We start from the raw sequence: 22,800 nt of genomic DNA on the forward strand, positions 1-22,800 counted from the left end.
GTTCCAAGATTTTGCTAATATATAAAAGCAGAAATCTGAGGGACATGTGAAAACAGAGTCTCAAGATATTACACTAAGGTGGCTAGAATTTACTGATACGAGGTGCACGTAATACAGATTCTGAATTGAATATGTTAGCTTGTGTAGATGGAGGTATCTCTAGTGGCTTCTCTGGTTGTTGACTGAAACTTAGATTCAACAATAGCCTACATTTAATAAGAGTGAGACAGTAGATTTCCCTGGCATTATCTGGAAGAGGGAATACTGAAGTGGACTCATCCTCTGCAACCTGCACACCTACCACCCAACTACATTTCCTGAGAAGGCCCAGGGGTCATTCTGTTAGTAAGGGGAACACTCATATCTTTGAAAAGTCCTGTGGCTGTTCTCCTTTGTAGGTCAGGGATAACCGCAGAAAATGCCACACTGAGATGGGCTCCTTGACTTCACCAAGGATAATGGGATACCAAAGTAGCAGAGGCCAAATGGCACTATTTAACCCCAAAGATAAGGACAGCAGGGACATACCGGTAATCAGAATGTTTTGGCCAGCAGGGATCTTTGGCAGTGGCTAATTGATCACGATGTTCCTAGGAATGAAATAGATGGGCAGTTTAATCTACATAACAGAAAAATGGCTAAATCTGGTGGCCAAAACCCAACTTGACTTATCACAGTGCAAGTCATGGGCATTTTCCCAGTTTCCAAAGTTTAGTCAATTCATAGGCCCAGCCAGACTCTTGACTGAGGACAGACTGGGTCCTCTTGAGGAAGGACTCTGCATCATTACTGCAAGTATATACCATAAATCTTCCTCCAAGTCTTCCCCAAAGGAATTTATGTACCCATTTAGCAGAGCTGTGGTTCTTAACCAGAGCAATTTTGCTCCCCAAATCTAGAAAATCTGACAATGTCTGGAGGCAGTTTTGGTTGTCAGAACTTGGGGGTGCTGTTGAAATCTAGTAGATAGAAACGAGGGATGCTGAAACGTCCTACAATGTACAGAACAGCCCCCACAACAAATTATCTGACCTTAAAAGGCCCTACATTATCTATAACCTGTTATTCCCCTGATCTCATCTCCTGTTATTCACCACCTTGCTCACTCATGTTCAGCTACTGCATCTATGCTGCCTCTTTGATGTTCACAAAACATATACAACACTCTCCTGCCTCATAATCTTTGCCCTTGCGTTCCTTCTACCTGGAATGTTCCTCCTATCAGATACCCATATGACTTCTCATTTCTTTCAGATCTTTGCTTAACTGCCACTGTTCAGAATTGCAATACCCTCTCCACCGAAGTACACTGTATCTCTATTGTCTGCTTTATCTTCCTCTATAGAAATGTTTTATTTAAAATGTTGTACATTAATTATTTGTTTAGCAGTTATTCCCACCCCATCCCTGGAATGTAAACTCCATAGAGCAGAGATTTTCTCCATTTTATTCATTACTGTATCCTCCGTACCTACAATGGTTCCTCATGCATAATAGGCACTCAAACACTTGTTGAATGAAAGCATGAATGGTGACTGGAATAGAAATTAGGGATGTGAAGCACAGTGGAATCTAAAATGACTCAAGTGGTTATCTATTGTTTTTATCTGTTCAATACCTTGTTCTGAAAAGTCAGTTCTCTGATATTTCAAAGACATTTACCTTTTTCAAAATGTGACAATGTTTTCAATGTAGTCAAATCTCATTCTTTTGAATTAATTTTTTTTGTTTACGCTTGGAAAGCGTACCATCCCAAGATATTTACCTACATTTTCTTTCAGTACTTTAATAGTTTCATTTTCTTATATTCATATATTGAATTCAAATAGGATATGTATTGGCATTTGGAATAAGAAAAAGATCTAACTTTTTCCCCAAAATGGCCAATAGACCATCCAAACATGAATGATCTATATACTCTACTGTTATATAGACATGAATCTGTTTATTTGTAACAATTCAGCATTCCCATACCGGTATCATATTTAAGACCCTACTATAGAACAAGGTTCTATATTCCCCTACTGGCCCCTGCCTTCATAATTCTTCTAATTCAAGATTGTCTTGCCTTTCACATATTATTCTGCCCTATCTATCATCAAATAGAATAATTTTTTAAACCCTTACTGGGATACTTAATGGAATAATATTAATTTTAATTAATTTTATGGAACACATACTTTTATAATATTGAGTTTTTCCATCCAGGAACATGATATACCACTCTATTTTTTTCCAAGTCCCAGAGTTTTCACACATTCTATGAAAAGATCATATAAAGAAGCAAGAAAGTTATTAAGATATGCCATAGTCAATTTCAAGAGAAAAGACTGAATGAAAGAATAATTTGAACAAACATTTTTATTCCTTTTTTTTTTTTTTTGAGACAGTGTCTCACTCTGTCACCCAGGCTGGAGTGCAGTGGCGCAATCTTGGTTCACTGCAACCTCTGCCTCCTGGGTTCAAGCGATTCTTCTGCCTCAGCCTCCCAAGTAGCTGGGACTGCAGGCGCGTGCCACCACGCCCAGCTAATTTTTTGTGTTTTTAGTAGAGACGGGGTTTCACTGTATTAGCCAGGATGGTCTCGATCTCCTGACCTCATGCTCCCAAAGTGCTGGGATTACAGGTGTGAGCCACCGTGCCTGGCCTGATTCTTAAATAATTCAAGTGTTCCACAGAATGGAAGGCTAAAAAAGAGTATGTTTATTCCCACTTCCTAGCATCGACCTCCGGGGCTCCCATGACACTACCCTTGACTTCTACTCTTTCTCCTTGGCTTCGAGAAATTACCACCTAGTATATGCTAGGTATTTCATGTGCGCTAAACCTATCGAAACCTACTGAAACAGAATTAGACACTATCTGTATTTCCATTTAATCCATTTAAAAAAAAAACCCCACAGCCGGGCGCAGGGGCTCACGCCTGTAATCTTAGAACTTTGGGAGGCCGAGGCAGGTGGATCACCTGAGGTCAGTTCAACATCAGCCTGACCAACATGGCGAAACCCCTCATCTCTACTAACAATACAAATATTAGCCAGGTGTGGTGGCGCATTGCCTGTAATCTCAGCTACTCAGGAGGCAGAGGCAGTAGAATCGCTTGAACCCGGGAGGCACAGGTTGCAGTGAGCCAAGATCCTGCCACTACACTCCAGCCTCGGTGACAGAGTGAGACTCCGTCTCAAAAACAAAAACAAAAACCATGTTAATGGCATGGTATGGTGGTTCACACCTGTAGTCCTAGCACTTCGGGAGGCTGAGGCAGCAGGATCATTTGAGCCCAGGACTTTGAGACCAGCCTAAGTAACATAGGAAGACCCTGTCTGTACAAAAAATAGAAAAAAAAAATTAGCCAAGCATGGTGGCAGGTACCTATAGTCCCAGCTACTCAGGAGGCTGAGGTGGGAGGGTTGCTTGAGCCTAGGGGTTAGAGGCTGTAGAAAGTCATGATCATGCCACCATACTCCAGCCTGGGTGACAGAGCAGGAACCTGTCTCAAAAAAAAAAAAAAAAAAAATGTTAATGGTATCACAGACACAATTCTATTATGGTAGCAGTACCTACTCTACAATACTTCACCTTCTCCCTCATGTTCTACTTCAGAAGGTCTAGAATAGATAGGGCCTGGGCATTTTCATACTGTAAAGGCGGGAAGGCGGTGGGGAAATGGGGGAACTCCCCTGGGGGTTCTGAAGCACATTATTAATTAAAAACAACTAAATCGCAGGGCGCGGTGGCTCACGCCTGTAATCCCAGCACTTTGGGAGGCCGAGGCGAGTGGATCACCTGATGTTAGGAGTTAGAGGTCAGCCTGGCTAACGTGGTGAAACCCCGTCCCTACTAAAAATACAAAAAAATTAGCCAGGCATGGTGGCAGGTGCCTGTTATCCCAGCTATTCAGGAGGGTGAGGCAGGAGAATTGCTTGAATCCAGGAGGCCGAGGTTGTAGCGGCCTGAGATCATGCCATTGCACTCCAGGCTGGGCAACAGAGTGAGACTCTGTCTCAAAAAAAACAACTAAACCGCTGCACGACGTGGCATATGCCCATAGCCCCAGCTACTCAGGAGGCTGAGGCAGGAGGATCACTTGAGCCCAGGAGTTCTGGGCTATAGTGTGCTAGCTATACCAATTGGGTGTCTGCACAATGGTAGACATCAATACGGTAACCTCCCAAGTGCAGGAGACCACCAGGTTACCTAAGGAGGAGTGAACTGGCTCAGGTCAGAAACGGAGCAGTTCAAAACTCCCAAGCTGATCAGTAGTGGGGTCGCGCCTGTGAATAGCTACTGCGTTCCAGCCCGGGCAACATACCAACACCCTGTGTCTAAAACTAAAACAAAAACACAAGACTAAACCAAGATATGCTTTCTCTTAGGTCTTCTGATGCTATCTATCTGCTGATTTCTAGAAAATTAAATTTGTGTGTCTGAATGTCTGTGTGTATATTCACTTGTCTCAATCTCTATCTTGGGCTTCAGTTCCCAACTAACTTTAGAATAGTCTTTACTTGCAAGGCTCAAATAAAAACACTATGGTATCAAAGCGGGAATGTAGTGCAAAAAGGGCCTGCTAAATAGTAACAATCATGGCCGGGCACGGTGGCTCACGCCTGTAATCCCAGCACTTTGGGAGGCCAAGTGGATCACCTGAGGTCAGGAGTTCAAGACCAGCCTGGCCAACACATGGTGAAACCCTGTATCTACTAAAAATACAAAAACTAGACAGGCGCGGTGGCAGGCACCTGTAATCCCAGTTACTTGGCAGGCTGAGGCAGGAGAATCGCTTGAACTCAGGAGGCATAGGTTGCAGTGAGCTGAGATCGCACCATTGCACTCCAGCAGGGGTGACAAGAGTGAAACTCTGTCTCAAAAAAAAAAAAGTAACAATCACTACCACTACTATTATTGCTAATAACTGTAGCTATGTCTGGAGACAAAAGGGAAAAGAAAGAAAAAGCTGGTTCTTGAAGGAAGAGCAGGTAGAAAGACATCTGGAGACAGAAAAAAATAAAATGCTAAAAGGCACAGAAGTTAGATATGACACAAAAAGCATAATCCATAAAAGAAAAAAATTGATAAAGTAGACTTAATCAAAATAAAAAATTTCTGCTCTTTGAAAAACACTTAAGAAAATGAAGCTGATGTGGGAGGGTCACTTCAGGCCAGAAATATGAGACCAGCCTAGGCAACAAAGCAAGACCCGGCACCCTATTTCTGCAAAAAAAAAGAAAGTGAAAACAAGCCACAAACTGGGGGGCATATTTTCAAAACATTAATAAAGGATGTGTATCCAAAATATATAAAGAACTCTCAAAACACAATATAAGAAGACATACAGCATTTATATGATCCAGTAATCCTACTCCTTGTACCCAAGAAAAATGAAAACATGTTTATATAAAAACCCATAAACAAGAAATTCAGGCTGAATTTTTCTGTTAAAAAGAAAACATTACTGAAGACATTACTCAGTGAAGAATCACACCTGAAATTACCTTTAGAATCAGGACTAGAAAATGTTGTTTCTTGGCAGATGCAGTATGTTCTCTCCATTTAATAATGGAACATACTTAACTAATCATATTTTCTGATCAATCACATCAGAATTATCTGTATTTTCCTTTGTCATGGCCCTTATTTCTTTTACTCATACATCTTTTTGTAAACTGCCTCAAATTCATTGTGGAAAGAGTTAAATTTGAAAAACTATATGCATGAAGAAATTAGGCCCAATATAATAAGCCTCTTCCTTTTATTAAGTCTTTCTGGGAATGAAATATCTTGCTTTAAATTTTCTTTCTAATAGCAAATCGTTAAAGGTAGTGTCTTCTTGTTAAAAATACAGTATATATTTGGCCAGGTGTGGTGGCTGCAATCCCAGCACTTTGGGAGGCAGAGGCAGGTGGATCACTTGAGCCCAGGAGTTCGAGACCAGCCTGGACAACAGGGAGAAATCCCATCTCTACTAAAAACAGAAAAATTTGAGAGGCATGGTAGTGCATGCCTGTAGTCCCAACTACTCGGACACTGAGGTGGGATGATCACCTGAGCTCAGGATGCAGAGGATGATCACCTAAGCCCAGGATACAATGAGCTGAGATTGTACCAGACCACTGCATCCAGCCTGGGCCACAGAGAGAGACCCTGACTCAAAAAAAAAAGTATACATATATATTTTTTGTTTGTTTGTTTGTCTGTTTTGGTTTGGTTTTTTTGAGACGGAGTCTCGATCTGTCACCCAGGCTGGAGTGCAGTGGCGCGGTCTCGGCTCACTGCACGCTCCGCCTCCCAGGTTCACGCCATTCTCCTGCCTCAGCCTCCCGAGTAGCTGGGACTATAGGCACCCGCCACCACGCCCGGCTAATTTTTTTGTATTTTTAGCAGAGACGGGGTTTCACCGTGTTAGCCAGGATGGTCTCAATCTCCTGACCTCGTGATCCGCCTGCCTCGGCCTCCCAAAGTGCTGGGATTACAGGCGTGAACCACAGCACCCGTCCAAAAAAAAAAGTATGTTTTAAAAAAACCTATAGGCAAATGTTTATAGTGATTTTATTCATAATCACCAAAAACTAGAAACGACATAAATATCTTTCAACTGATGAATAACCAAACTCAGTATATCCATACAGTGAACTATTAGCAAGACACATGCAACATGGATAAATCTCAAACACATAATGCTAAGTAAAAAAAGCCAAACTCAAAGGCTACACACTGTAAAGTATGATTGACATGATCTTCTGAAAAGGGAAAACTATAGAATAGAAAACAGATTGAGTGGCTGCTAGAGGCAGAGGAAGGGGAAATGTTGGCTATAAAGGGGCATAAAAGAATCTAGGGGGTGATGAAAATGTACTGCATCTTGATTATAGTGCTAATTTTACCACTATATGCGTATGTCAAACCTTACAGAACTGTACAATGAAAGGATGAATTTTACTCTATATAAATTTTACTGCAATAAACCTTATTTCAAAAATATTTATCACATGCCTGAACCAGTAATTTAATTTCTAGAGAACTAGAGCTACAGACAGAAACTACATATAATGCTATTTGGTTTAGCTTCTTTTTTAAAAATAACAGCTTTACTGAGATATAATTCAAATGCCACATAACTCATCAATTTAAATTGCACAATTCAATTGTGCTTAGTATATTCAGAGCAGTACAATCATTACCACAATCAATTCTAGAATATTTTCATCCACCCAGGCATGGTGGCTCATTCCTATAATCCCAACACACTTTGGAAGGCCGAGGCAGGAAGACTGTTTGAGGCCAGGAGTTCAAGACCAGCCTGGGCAACATAGCAAGACCCCAATCTCTACAAAAAATGAAAAATGAGCCAGGCATGGTGGCATGCGCCTGTAGTCCTAGCTACTGGAGAGGCAGGAGGATCCCTTGAGCTCAGGAGTTCAAAGCTGCAGTGAGCTATGATTGCACCACTGCACCCCAGCCTGGGTGACAGAGCCAGATCCTGTCTCTAAAAAAATAAAAACTAAGTAAGTAAATAAAATCAGGAAACAGAACTGTACATGTGATGTTAACCATGTAAAAACACATACCTGCAAAGAAATATCCTAGAAAGAAATATGCTAAGCATAAGTACAATTAGTAGTTATGGCTGAATAAAATATGATTTTTAAAAAGACAAGAAAACTGGAAAGTCAGTCCAGGAGAGATGGCTCACGCCTGTAATCCCAGCATTTTGGGAGGCCAAGGCGGGTGGATCACTTGAGGTCAGGAGTTCAAGGCCAGCCTGGCCAACATGGAGAAACCCTGTCTCTACTAAAAATACAAAAATTAGCTGGGCGTGGTAGCGCACATCCGTAATCTCAGCTACTTCAGAGGCTGAGGTGGGAGAATCACTTGAGCCCGGAAGCCAGGGGCTGCAGTGAGTTGAGATCGCACCACCGCACTCCAGCCTAGGTGACAGAGTGAGACTCCATCTGAAAGAAAAGAAAAGAAAAGAAAAAAAAGAAAAGAAAAGAAGGAAAACTGGCAAGTCAATCACTATGATATATTGTCATAATTTATATAAGTGAATGGTATGAAAAGCAGCTATTATACATAGAATACAACAATCTAAAAAGGTCTTTAGGATATATGGTAAAAGTATCTGGACCAGTGGTATTCAACCAGGGGCAATTTTGTTCCCCAGAAGACACTGGCAATGTCTGGAGATATTTTTAGTTACCACAACTAGTGGGGCAGTGCTACTGACATCTTAGTTGATAGTGGGTTAAGTATGCAGCTGAATATCCCACAATGCACAAGACAATACCCCACAACAAAAAATTACCTGGTCCATAATGCCAACAGTGCCAACGTTGAGAACCCCTGATTCAGACTACACTGTAGGTGTTAAGTAATCACCAATTTTTAAATCAGTGGAGTGATCTAAAGTAAGGAAATAATAGCTTCCTCCTTCATCCCGACCACTGTGTATTCTTTCCCCAGTTTTCCTATCTCAATTAATGGTGCCACCAACTATCTAGCACTAACCCTGCTACCTAGGGGTTAGTGGTCTTCTTTATTTCACTACATTTATCAACAAGTCCTATTGACTGTACCTCCAAAATATATCCCAACCAATTCTCATCATCTACACCCTACTCCAATGATTACTTTCATACCTGAATTATACCAATAGCTTCCTAACTGACCCTCTGTTTCCCATCTTGCTCCCTGAAGTTCATCTCATACACAGGAGCCAAAAGAATCTTTTTAAGAGATCATACTCTTTAGATCATACAAAAAAACCAACATGCTCAGAGAATTATCTATTCTTCCTACCGCAATCACTATCATATTATCTTATGCTGTCCTGTTTTCTTCACTACCTAAAATTATTTTCTCTATTTCTTTTTTATTTTCTATCTTACCCCCACCACTAGCACAAAGCTTAACTTCCTTATTATTCTTTGTCCAGCACTTGGAACCACGTCTGACACATGTCCTAAATATTTGTTCAATGAATGAATCTCTCCTATACTAATGGTCTATTTGTTCTACTGGAGACAGAGTAACAATAAATCTGAGCAGGAAGGAGACTGAATCTCCTAAAGTGAACTGATATTCCCAATGTTAGTCAGCCAGGACACAAATTATAGGTCATGAAATAAGGTCTTTGGAAGAAAGGGAAAAAATAAGTTAATTCCCCCAGATTTCAACCTGCTTCTGAGTTTCAAAGAAAAGATGCCCTCTGCTCACCATGAGACAACTGAAAGCTCAGCAAGTAGATGCTGCCTATTTCTCCTAGATCAGCCACACATAATACATACATAAATACATACATATTTGTTCTGCAATTCCCTATTATACTAAGCTTTTAATAAAGTCTGTTTTGAAATAATCACAGCCTGGTCTCAGCTGTGCTGGGTGGAATTAGGCAAAGATTCTGTCGCCACAGAGGCTGGGGGCACGAGCAGGGCCTCTACCAAAGCTAGCGTGACAGTAGCAAAGACATTCAGAAAGAAACTCTCCCACAAAGAAAAAGTAAATTTCTGATAGGAGTCAGAGCTGTAAGGCAAGCTGCCTTTCGCCACAGGAAAAAACTCTGACCAATAACCACCTTAGAGAACTGGAATAATAAGGGAGCCAACTTGTTACCTCAGAGATAAACATGTTTTCATTTTAGAAGACAAATCTGTCTCCAATGTGAAAAAATGAATGGGGTAGAGGAAACAGTAAAGAAGGGAGTGCGAAAAGAAGAGTTGTAAAAGCAAGGAAACTCAAAAGACAAAACATGCAAAATGAGTACCAGAACTAAGGTGGTGGCAGTAGAAAATCAAAAATGTTTTTAAAATCATACCTGATGTAGTATTAACAAGACTTAGCAATTAAAACTAAACAGTAAGGGAAAGGGAAGAAACAAAAGATGACTCATAGATTTCTAACTTGGGTGACTAGAAGCCAGTAACTAATAGAGATAATATGTGAAGAATAACAGACTGGGGCTGCAGAGGGCTATGATCTTGCCACTGCATTCCATCCAGGGCAACATAGCAAGACTGTCTCTAAAATAAAAATAAAAATAGGCCGGGAGTGGTGGCTCACGTCTGTAATCCTAGCATTTTGGGAGGCCAAGGCTGGCAGATCGCGAGGTCAGGAGTTTGAGACCAGCCTGACCAACATGGTGAAACCCCGTCTCTACTAAAAATACAAAAATTAGCCAGGCGTGGTGGCGCATGCCTGTAATCCCAGCTACATGGGAGGCTAAGGCAGGAGAATCGCTTGAACCCAGGAGATGGAGGTTGCAGTGAGCCGAGATTGCGTCACTGCATTCCAGCCTGGGTGACAGAGTGAGACTCCGTCCCCCAAAAAATAAAATAAAATAAAAATAAAAATAAAATAAATAAATAGGAAAAATAACAAGTTGAGAAGGGGAGGGCACTAGGTGTGTGAGCAAGTAATTGGCAGGGAAGAAGGAAGGAGTTCAGTTGTAGACATAGTGAATTTGCAGTATTTGTGTGACAGCAAAAACACAAGATTTTTAGTTTTAAAGACAAAAACAGAAGCGAAAAAGTAAAATGGAAATCACATAATGTACTTAATGGGTAGATCCTAAAACTACTACTATAAGCCAGTGGCTGATGCCTGTAATCCCAGCACTTTGGGAGGCCAAGGAAGGAGGATCACTTGAGGCCAGGAGTTCAAGGCCAGCCTGGGTAATATAGCAAGACCTCATCTCTTAAAAAATATTAAGTAAAAAAAAAAAAAAAAATTAAGTAAAACCACTACTGTAGAAGAGATTGCCCAAGAAAATACAAGCTGAGGGAATAACACTTATTGAGCATGCAAAAAGAGCAATTCAAGAGGACAACTATGAGAATGCCATCTCATAAAACAAGGAAAAAGTCAAGGAAGGAAGGGCAACAGAAATAAGAAAGGTCAAATAAAGATCTAAGAAAAGTCAAATAAAATAATCTCTGAAAAGCATCCATTAGATTTGGTGATTATTAGATCATTTCAGTGTTCCTAAAGAGAAGAATTTCAGTGCCAAAACAGAAAGATAAGCTAGGGCCAGGCAGGGTGGTTCATACCTATAATCTTTGGGAGGCAGAGGTGGAGGACTGCTTGAGTCCAGGAGTTCAAGACCAGCCTGGACAACATATGGAGACCCTGTCTCTACAAAAAAAAAAAAAAAAAAAAATTATTTAAATAGCCAGGCACAAGAGTATTGTCTGTGGTCCTAGCTGCTCAGGTGGGTGAGGTGGGAGGATCGCTTGAGCCCAGGAGGTCAAGCCTTCAGTGAGCCGTGATCATGCCACTGCATTCCAACCTGGGCAACAGAGTTAAGATCCTGTCTCTTAAAAAAAAAAAAAAAATAGGCAGACAGAGGCAGGCAGGCTCAGGAGTGAATGGGAAATAAGCAACTTATACCATCTCATAAAGATTCTAACTTCAAAAAGTTTGTCTGAGTTCAGGCTGTGGTCTCCAGATACCACCTTCCACTGAAAGGTACTGAGGCTTCTTGCAAAACAAGTTAATTCCAGGTCTGAAGTAGCGTATGTATAGATGAGCCTGGTTCTATTTTTTTGGCGGACGGGGAGGAATCTTTCAAGGACTATTGGAGTTAAGTCAAAGGGATACAGGTGTTTCAGTATTTTTTTTTTCTTCTTGACTCTAATGTAAATGAAATTGTTTTCTTAAAATTTCCTTTGGGATTGTTCATTTAGAGTGTATATAAATACAACTGATTTTTGTGTGTTGATGCCATATCCTGCAACTTTGCTGAATTTCTTACTAACTTGCACAGTTTTGTTTTTGGCGTAACTTTAAGGGTATTCTACATATAAGATCATGTCATCTTTAAATAGAGATAGTTTTACTTCTTCCTTTCCAATTTGAATGCTTTTCATTTCCTTTTTCTTGCTTAACTTCTGGCTAGAACTTCTAATACTACACCGAATAGACATGGTGAAAGAAGGCATCCTCATCTTGTTCCTGATCTGAGGATAAAATCTCTCAGTCTTTCACCACTGAATATGATGTAAGCAATGATTTTTCATGGGTAGCCTTTATCATGTTGAGGAAATTCCCCTCTTTTCCTAGTTTATTAAAGTGCTTTTACAAAGGAAAGGATGTTAGCTTTTCTTTAATACTTTCTCTGCATCAACTGAGATGATTTAGTCATTCCTCAGTATCTGTGGGGGACTGGACCCTGGACCCCCCAAAGATACCAAAATCCTTGAATGCTCAAGTCCCTTATATATAGTATTTGCATATAACCTACACACATCCTCCTATACAATTTAAATCATCTCTAGATTACTTATAACACCTAATACAATGCAAATACTATGCAAACAGTTGTTATACTCTATTTTTAAATGTTGTATTTTTTTTCCTCTGGTCCTTGATTAAGGAATAAATTTGTATTACCTTTTATTTTTTTTCCAAATATTTTTAGATGTGGAACTCATAGATACAAAGGACAGACTGTAGTGAGTTCTTTTTTTTCTTCATTCTACTAATGTGGTAGATTATACTGATTGATACTTGAGAAAAATTTAACCAAGGAAGCACAAGACTTGTACACTAAAAGACCTGTACAAAACATTGCTGAAAGAAATAAAAGAAGACCAAAATAAATGGAAAGACATCCCATGTTCACAGACTGGAAGACTTAACATTGTTAAGATGACAGTAACTACCCTTGATTCACAAATTCAATCTTGATCCCTGTCAAAATCCTAATAACTCTTTTTTCAGAAATAGGAAAAAACCACCCTCAATTTCACGTGAAATTTCAACACACCCCAAATAGCCAAAACAATCTTGAAAAAAAAACTTGAGGACTCCTACTTCCTAATTTCAAACCTACTACAAAGCTACAGTAATCAAAACAGTGTAGTACTGACACAAGAACAGGCATATAGACAAATAGAACAGAACTGAAAGTCTAGAAATAAACTCTTGCATTTGTCGTTGTTATGGTCTGAATGTTTGTATCCCTCCTCCCCAGATTCATATGTGGAAGCCTTAACCCCCCATGTAATAATACTTGGAGAGGGGGACTTTAAAAGGTAATCAGCTAGATGAGGTAGTGAGAGTGGAGCTCTCATGATGTGATTAATGCCCTTCTAAGAAGAAACACCAGAAAGCTTACTCTCTCTCTCACCTCACAAACACTAAGAAATCACATGAGCACAGAGCAAGGTAGTGGCTATCTACAAGCCAAGAGAAAAGGCCTGAAAATAAAACCTACCTGTGGGCACTTTGATCTTGGACTTCCCAGCCTCCTGAAATGTAAGAAATAAATTTGTTGTTTAAGCCACCCAGACTATGATACTGTGTTACGACAGCCCAAACTGACTGATACGATGGTCAACTGACTTTCAACAAGGTTTCCAGGACCACTCAATGGGGAAAGAACAGGCTCTTCAACAAAAGGTGCTATGAAACCTGGATATTCATACACAAAAGATTGAAACTGGACACTTACTTTGTACCATAAACAAAAATTAACTCAAGATGGATTAAAGACCTAAATTAAAGACCTAAACACTAAACCTCTTAGAAGAAAACATAGGGAAAAATCTACATGAACTTAGATCTAGCAATAGCATCTTAAATATGATACCAAAAGCATAAGCTACAAAAGAAAAACACAAATTGGATTTCATTAAAATTTAAAACTTTTGTGCATCAAGGCCACTATCGTGAGGGTGAAAAGACAATCTACAGAATGGGAAAAAAATATTTGTAAATTATTTATGTGTAAGAGTTTAATATTTAGAATATAAAAACAATTCCTAAAACTCAACAACAAAAAAGACAAGCAACCCAATTAAAAAAATGCACAAAGGACTTAAATAACATTTCTCCAGAGAACATATACAAAAGGCCAATAAACACATGAAAAAATGTTCAGCATCATTAGTCACTGGAAAAATTCAAATCCAAGCCACAATAAGATACCACTTCAAGGCCGGGTGCAGTGCCTCACACCTGTAATCCCAGCACTTTGGGAGGCCGAGGCGGGTGGCTCACGAGGTCAGGAGATCAAGACTATCCTGGCTAACATGGTGAAACCTGTCTCTACTAAAAATACAAAAAAATTGGCCGGGTGTGGTGGTGGGTGCCTGTAGTCCCAGGTATTCAGGAGGCTGAGGCAGGAGAATGGCGTAAACCCAGGAGGTGGAGCTTGCAGTGAGCTGAGATTGCGCCACTGCACTCCAGCCTGGGCGACTGAGCAAGACTCCGTCTCAAAAAAAAAAAAAAAAAAAAAAAAAAAGATACCACTTCACACCCACTAGGACAGTTATTAACCAAAAATGAAAGACTTTGAAAGGCCGAGGTAGGTAGATCGCTTGAGGTCAGGAGTTCAAGACTAGTCTGGCCAACACAGTGAAACCCCATCTCTACTAAAAGTACAAAAAAAGAAAAAAAATTAGCCAGGCATGATGGCACACACCTGTAATCCCAGCTACTTGGGAGGCTGAGGCAGAAGAATCACCTGAACCCAGAAGGTGAAGGGTGGAGGTTACAGTGAGGTGAGATGGCACCACTGCACTCCGGCCTGGGCAACAGAGTAACACTCTGTCTCGAAAAAACACACACACACACACAGAAAACAACAAGTATTGGTGAGGATGCAGAAAAGCTGGAATCCTCATGCATTGCTGGTGCAAATGGAAAATGCTATAGCCCCTGTGCAAAAGGTTCCTCAAAAAGATAAACATAGGCTGGGCATGGTGGCTCACACCTGTAATCCCAGCACTTTGAGATGCCAAGGCAGGTGCATCGCTTGAGCTCAGGAGTTCAAGACCAGCCTTGGTAACATGGCCAAACCCCGTCTCTATAAGAAAAACTAAAATTAGCTGGGCATAGTGTTGCACATCTGTAGTCCCAGCTACTTGTGGGGCTGAGGTGGGAGGACAGCTTAAACCAGGGAGGTAGAGGCTGCAGTGACCCATGATCACACCACTGCACTCCAGCCTGGACAACAAAGTGAGACCCTGTCTCAAAAAATGAATAAATAAATAAATAAATAAGGATAAACAGAATTCCTATATAACCCAGCAAATCCATTCCTAGGTACATACCTGTACTAGTCTGTTTAGTCTTGCTGTAACAGAATACCTGAGGTTGAGTAACTTATAAAGAAAAGAGGTTTATGTAGCTCACAATTCTGGTGGCTGGGAAGTCCAAAAGCATAGCACTGGTGTCTGCTTAGCTTTTGGTGAGGGTTATGTGCTGCACCACAGCATGGAAAAGCAAAAAGGCAAGGGGGCAAAGAGACATACAAAAGGTGGAACCTTGCTTGTAACAACTCATTAGGGCAGTGTCCCCACTATCCAAACACCTCCCACTAGGGCCCACCTCCTAATACTGCCATATTGGGCATCAAATTTCAACATGAATTTTAAAAGACATTCATTAAAACCATCACAATACCAGAAGGAAGTGAAAGCAAGGACTCAAACAAATACTTATATACCAATGTTTATAGCAACATTACTCACAATAGCCAAAAGGTGTCTATTGATGGATGAATGGATAAATAAAATGTATATGCACACAATGGAATATTTTGCAGCCATAAAAAGGAATGAGAGGTTCTGATACATACTATAACTGGATGAACCTTGAAAATATGCTAAGTGAAATAAGTCAGACACCAAAGGATAAATATTGTATGAGTCCACTTACATGAAATATCTAGAATAGGCAACTTCATAGACACAGAAAGTAATTTAAAGTTTACCAGAGGCTGGGGCGAGGGACCATGCAGGGTTACTGCATAACATGTAGAGTTTCTACTGTGGGTGAAATGAATAATGGTAATGATTGTACAATATTGTTTATGTACTTAATGCCACTGAATTATACACTTAAAGTTGTTAAAATGGTAAATGTTATATTATATATATATATTTATTATATGATTTGCTTTTTGAGAAGTTATAATTGCACAAAATTAAGGGGGTACACAGTGGTGTTTTGATACACACGTATGTATACAGTGTGGAATGACTGAATCAAGCAAATTAGCATATCCATCACCTTAAATACTTATTTACACCACCTGACTACAACTTTCTACTCTTGGACTAATATCTTCCTGTCCCTCCCTTCCATCCCCCATGCTCTGGTAACTATAATTCTACTCTCTGCTTCTATGAATTCTATTGTTTTAGATTCCACATTAAGTGACAAGATGCAGTTTCTGTCTTCCTGTGCCTGGCTTACTGCACTTTGTTATGTACATTTTAACACATTTTTTTTAAACTTAGGGTAATTTTTTTTTTTTTTTTTTGAGATGGAGTCTCGCTCTGTCACCCAGGCTGGAGTGCAGTGGCACAATCTTGGCTCACTGCAACCTCCGCCTCCTGGGTTCAAGCGATTCTCCTGCCTCAGCCTCCCGAGTAGCTGGGATTACAGGCATGTGCCACCACGCCTGGCTAATTTTTTGTATTTTTAGTAGAGACAGGGTTTCACTGTGTTAGCCAGGATGGTCTCGATCTCCTGACCTCGTGTTCCGCCCGCACTGGCCTCTCAATGTGCTGGGATTACATGCGTGAGCCATCGCACCCGACTGGTGATTTTTTAAATATAAAAAAATCAATTTTAAAAAAGGATCGAGGTGCCGACCTTGAAGACCATGTTGTGGGTTAAATTGTGGTCCCCAAGAGAGATGTCCACGCAGATCCTCAGAATATGACTTCATGTGGAATAAAGTTCTTTGCTGGTGTAGTTAATGTAAGGGTCTTGAAATGAGATCATCCTGAATTAGAGTGGGCCCTAAATCCAATGAAGAGTGTCCTTAGAAGAGACAGAAATGAAGACAAGAGAGACAAAGAGATAATGCCATGTAAAGACAGAGGCAAAAACTGGAGTAATCTACCACAAATCAAGGAACACATGAGACCACCAGAGGCTCAAAGAGAGGAGGAAGAATTCTTCCCTAAAGGCTTCAGAGAAAGCATGGCATTGCCAACATCCTGATTTCAAACTTTTAGCCTCCAGAACTGTGAGATGATAAATTTCTTTAATTTTAAACCACCAAGTTTGTGGTAATTTCTTATGGCAAACCTAGGAAACTAATTCAGATTTTAGTACATGGAAGTGGAGTGCTGCTTTAATATCTAAAAATGTGAAGGTGGGCCAGGCATGACGGCTTATGCCTGTAGTCCCAACACTTTGGGAGGCCAAGGTGTGAGGACTGCTTGAGCTCATGAGTTCGAGATCAGCCTGTGCAACATGGTAAAACACCATCTCTATTAAAAAACTTTTAAACAAAGAAAGAAGAGAGAGAGAGGGAGAGAGAGAGAGAGAGAAAGAAAGAGAGAAAGAAAGAGAAAGAAAGGGAAAGGAAGAGAAAGGAAGGGACGGAAGGAAGGGAAGGGAAGGGAAGGGGGGAAAGGAGGAAGGGAGGAAGGAAGAAAGAGAGAAAGAGAGAGAGACAAAGAAAGAAAAGAAAGTAACAAAAAGAAAGAAAGAGAAAAAGAGAGAGAAAAGAAAAAAATGTAAAGGTGGCTTTGAAATTGGGTAATGGGCTGAAAGAGTTTTGAGATGCATGATTTTAAAAAAGTACAGACTGCCTTAAAGACATGGTGGTAGAAATACTGATGTCAAAGGCAATTCTGGTTAGGGTTTAGAAGGATGTGATGAGCAACTAAGAGAAAGCTTCTGTAGTCTTAGAGAATACATACACAGAATTGTGAACATTTTGGTTCATATCAATATTTTGGTTAAGGATGCTTCTGTTGCTGTCTCAGAAGTAAATAAAGAATATGTGACCGGGAACTGGAAGAAAGGTGAGCTATGTTATAAAGTGGCTGAACTATGTTCTACTGTGGGATAGAAAGGAGAATCTGGAAGCCATGAACTTGAATATTTAGCCTAGGAGATTCCCAAGCAAAGTGCTGAAGGTACAGCTTGGTTCCTCCTTGGTATTTATAGTAAAATACAAGAAGAAAGAGATAAATTGAAGAAGGAACTTTAAGCAAAAGGAAACAACGATTAACTGGGAGGTTCTCAGATTATTCAGAATACAAAGGATGCAGAAATTAGGAAATTCACTGTTAGAAAAGTGTGTTCTAGAGAGCAGGCCACGTGGCTGGACAACCATATGCTGAAGGTAATAGCAGTGTGACTCATGGATCCAATCAATCATCTCAACAGAAACGAGGAATGGAGATGGGGTTATCAGTACGGAGCTGTGAAGAATCCTCTCGTCTAATGATATGGACCCCCTTGATATGTAAGGAGACTGACAAGGTTTTAAAGAATAACATACCAACAAAAATGCTGTCAGCCTGTACTGAAAGGAACAGAGATGGGACAGAATTTTTTAAAGTGTCTTACTTCTGGGATTTTATAGGCAAGAAATGGGCTAATACAGTTACTCAACTACAAACATGTGCAACCCTTCAGGGAAAAGTAAAAATGACTGAAGGCAAGCAGCATAGTGGGGGTTTGGGGGAGGGGAGAAACAGGCCCACACCAGCTGCAGACAGAGCCTCCATGGGCCCAGAGGGCAGAGGATCAAGCCACAGAGGATTATTCTCAGGCCCTGAAACCTAGAGAAATTTGTCCTGCTGAGTTTTGAACTTGCTTGAAACCGGTGATCCTTTATTCTTTCCATTTTCTTCCTTTTGAATGGGAATGTCTATCTTAACAGCTGTCTCATCCTCTCATCACTGTATTTTGGAAGCAGATAAGTTGTTTTCCAGTTTCACAGGTCCACAGATGGAGAATTTTATCCCAAATGAATCATGCCGAGTCCATACTCTTACCTAATTTAGATGATTTAAAACAATGAGATTTCAAACTTTTTGAGGTTATAATATTTGGAGATTTTGGACTTAAGAGTTCATGCTGTAGCTGGGCACGGTGGCTCATGCCTGTAATCCCAGCACTTTGGGAGGCCGAGGCGGGCAGATCACGAGGTCAGGAGATGGAGCCCATCCTAACATAGTGAAACCCCGTCTCCACTAAAAATACAAAAAATTAGCCAGGCATGGCGGCACGCTCCTGTAGTCCCAGCTACTTGGGAGACTGAGGCAGGAAAATGGCTTGAACCCAGGAGGCAGAGGTTGCAGTGAGCCAAGATTCTGCCACTACACTCCAGCCTGGGCGAGAGACTGAAACTCCGTCTAAAAAAAAAAAACAGAGTTCATGCTGTAATAGGTCGAGACTTTTGAGGATGTTGGGATGAGGTGAATTTATTTTGCATATGGGATGTAAATGAAGTTTTAGGGGTCAAAAAAAGAACTGTAGTGTATTAAACTGTGGCTCCCAAAAGTTATGTCCATCCAGAACCACAGTATGTGAGCAGACTAGATCTTTGGAGAGGTAATTATGGTAAGGATCTTGAGCTGAGAACATCCAGGAATAAGGTAGACCCTAAGAGACAGAAAAGAAGATGCAGAAAGAAGACCAAGGGAAGATGAAGGCAAAGACAGGAGTTTTGCCGCCACAAGTCAAGGAATACCAACCAAGCCACAAGAAGATAGAAGAGACAAGCAAAGATTCTTCCCTAGAGCCTTGATTTTGGACTTCTAGCCTCCAAAACTGTGAGATAATTTCTGATGTTTTAAGCTACCAAGTATGTAGCAGTTTTTTGGCAGCCTTAGGAAACTAATTTAAGAGACCACCAATCATCAAAGATACAACAAATTGAACACCAAAAATAATGACTATGATAAATTAGAATGTATCACATATGGTAAAACTCGTGAGTTCCTAATGATACTCCCTCCCAAACCTCACCTTTGGGAGTTGTGAGGGCGGGCATCAATTCATTTTTCTGAAAATTACTGATAAAGGGGAAAAAAAAAAGCATTTATCCTGCTTTTTCTTTACAAACCGTATTACAAGGTAACCAAATAATTGATGAGGGAATTCTTTATGAAAGAATTCCAGTTAATAAATACAAAAGAAATGACCAAAAAAAAATCACTCTTCTAATGAAATAATGGATATAGGCAAGAATTATCATTAAGTGAAAAGTTAAAAATAAATTACATTTGGATCCCACTGACAGAACCTAAACCAAATGATCCATTTAGTATCACTAAAAGTAGAACCACCACTTATGTTACCTCCTAGAACGATCCAACAAGAATTCACAGCCCCATCTAATGGAATGACTATAAATCCTAATTTGTCTAGAACAATTCCAGTTTAAACTATTCCTTCTGTGTAATCATTATAGCACCCCCTTTCATTCTCAAAATTGTCTGATTGCAAATAAATTATATAACCACTCTTTATAAATATTTCTTGCCAAAGAAACTGAACCTAAACTCATCAAGCTCTACCAACTAGGGCTCTCAATCTTGGCTACAGACTGAAATCACTTGGTAAATTTTTTAAAATATTGATGATGACATTTTACCTCATGGGCTCTGATTAATTTATCGGAGATGTGGCCTAGGGATCAGGATAACTAAAAGCTCTCCAGATAATTCTAAAGTTTTAGCCAAAGTTCAGAACCACTGCTCTGTATTTAACTACTAATTTGTGGGAAATATGAGGGGTAAAGGAACATGTTAAATACCATAACAAGGATTCAATCAGCCAAATCCAAAATGTGGAAAATTATCCTGGAACAATAACCTATTTTTTCCAACAAATAAATAGCATGGGAAAGGAGCACAGGGGGTATGAGTTAAGAAAGGGGATTACTGGCTGGGTGCAGTGGCTCATGCCTATAATCCCAGCACTTTGGGAGGCGGAGGTGGGTGGATCACTTGAAATCAGGAGCTTGAGACCAGCTTGGCCAACATGGCAAAACCCTGTCGCTACTAAAAACACAAAATAAGCCAAGGCTGGTGGTGCATGCCTATAATCCCAGCTACTCGGGAGGCTGAAGCAGGAAAATCGCTTGAACCCAGGAAACGGACGATGCAGTGAGCCAAGATCACGCCACTGCACTCCAGCCTGGGCAACAAGGGCAAAACTCCATTTCAAAAAGAAAAAAAAAGGTGGGGGGAGGTGATTAAGGTTAAGAAAAACTTAAGAAACATATAAACTAAATGAAATGTGTAACTCTTAGTTGGATGATTTAAACAAATCAAGTGTAAAAAGACACTTAAAGAATAAGAGAAGTCTGAACACAGACTGGATTAAGGAACTCTTTTGTTAGGTGTAACAGTATTGTGGTTGTGCTTGTTAAAAATTCTTATCTGTTAGAAATACACACGGAAGTATTTGTAGATTAAATGATGTGATGTGTGTTATTTCTTTGAAATTATTTCAACTATGGAAAAAAAGGAAGGAAGGAGGAAGGAAAGGAAAGGAGGGAAGAAAGAAGGGAGGGAGGGAGGGAAGGAGGGAGGGAGGGAGGGACAGAAATGAGTAGTTAGATGAGACAGGAATGGTAGATTAATTTTTGGCTTATAAAAGTATAATATGCATGTCAGTATTAAAATACATCTGTAAGACATATTGGGAAGTGTAAAGAAAGAAAAACACATATGATTCTTGATATGTGCTGGGTTCTCAAAGAACTGACAGTGCTGGGTTCTATATGCTGGATAGACCAAAACAAAACAAAAAAAAGGACTATCTTTGGTCAAAGGCAGCTAATTAAAGCTTCTAGGAGGCCAGAAAGATGATATGAATGAAATTAAAATAACAATATAAATATTTCCTAAGTACAAGAAAGTGGGTATAGGTATGAGAAGGTTGGATAAGAACTATTACTACCCAAAATTGCTAAATTCCAGAGATTATACCATAAACTGACTTTGAAAAACCCATGCTCCTGCTAATGGCTAAGCCACATAAAAGTGTCATTTTTTTTTTAAGTCAAATGGTCAAGTATTAGCAATTTTGTTGGGTTGAATACAGTACATTTATACAATACTTGCCTTTCTCCTTTGCTAAAGTAAGTACATACAGTTAGCTCATAGTAAAATAATCAGAATTTTTAAGGGAAATATCACTTTTCTTTAAATAGTGGCTGTTCTCCTAATACAGAATTCAAAAATACCTCTTAAGTATCCATAGAAACTGCAATTTTATATTTATCTACTTACATATTCTTTAGTAAGAAAACCTTTCTGGCAAGGCGCGGTGGCTCACGCCTGTAATCCCAGCACTTTGGGAGGCTGAGGTGGGCAGATCATGAGGTCAGGAGTTCAAGACCAGCCCGGCCAACATGGTGAAACCCTGTCTAAAAATTAGCTGGGCATTGTGGTGCATGCCTGTAATCCTAGCTACTCGGGGGACTGAGGCAGGAGAATTGCTTGAACCCAGGAGGTGGAGGTTGTAGTGAGCTGAGATCGCGCCACTGTACTCCAGCCTAGGCGACAGAGCAAGACTCTGTCTCAAAAAAAAAAAAAAAAAAAAAAAAAGAAAAGAGAAAAGAAAATCTTTCCATTGTCAAAAAAAGTACAAACATAATCTTTAAAGTAAATCACAGCTTCAAAATATTTAGTGTATATTTTCTAAAAAATAAATGTGAGCTGTGAATACATATTTTAAGATGATCTCAAACAAAAATGTATTTCTTAGGGAACAAGTTAACTTAATGATTCCTGAGAAGTAACTTACATCAACTTTGTTTGAATGTAATTCAAATTATTCTAACATCCATATATTACAGATAAAGAATTATGTTCTTTATTTTACAAATGAGAATATAAACACTAACCATAATATTTCTGGATAAACAAAAGTTCTAACCTATATGATCGAACAGGACCAGTTCAAGTATTAATTGATCCTGATTTAGCCATCATATCTCCAGCAAATCTCTCTGTGCCTTAATTTCCTAATTTATAAAATGGGACAATAATTGTGGTTGAAAAATACATCACATGTAAAATACTTAGA

The 22,800-nt window shown here is 39.8% G+C and overlaps 1 protein-coding gene across 9 annotated transcripts in view; it reads right to left on the reverse strand.

Annotated features, from left to right (window-relative positions):
- The window catches only part of ZMYM4 (zinc finger MYM-type containing 4), a 154,711-nt gene that overhangs the window by 125,823 nt on the left and 6,088 nt on the right, over positions 1-22,800 (reverse strand). For 2 of the 9 annotated variants that reach the window (XM_034961085.2, XM_034961054.2), the window contains exon 2: positions 529-590. The exons of 4 other annotated variants lie outside the window; for them this stretch is intronic. The gene's annotated coding sequence lies outside the window, so the exon portion shown is untranslated. Of the gene's footprint in view, positions 1-528; positions 591-2,180; positions 2,261-3,372; positions 3,492-13,216; positions 13,251-22,800 lie in introns of those variants that run through there. 3 more of the 9 variants (XM_063608878.1, XM_063608879.1, XM_055095491.2) reach the window with 3 other exon arrangements.

Source organism: Pan paniscus, chromosome 1 (assembly GCF_029289425.2).
Source record: "Pan paniscus chromosome 1, NHGRI_mPanPan1-v2.0_pri, whole genome shotgun sequence".
Classification (NCBI taxonomy): Eukaryota; Metazoa; Chordata; class Mammalia; order Primates; family Hominidae; genus Pan; species Pan paniscus.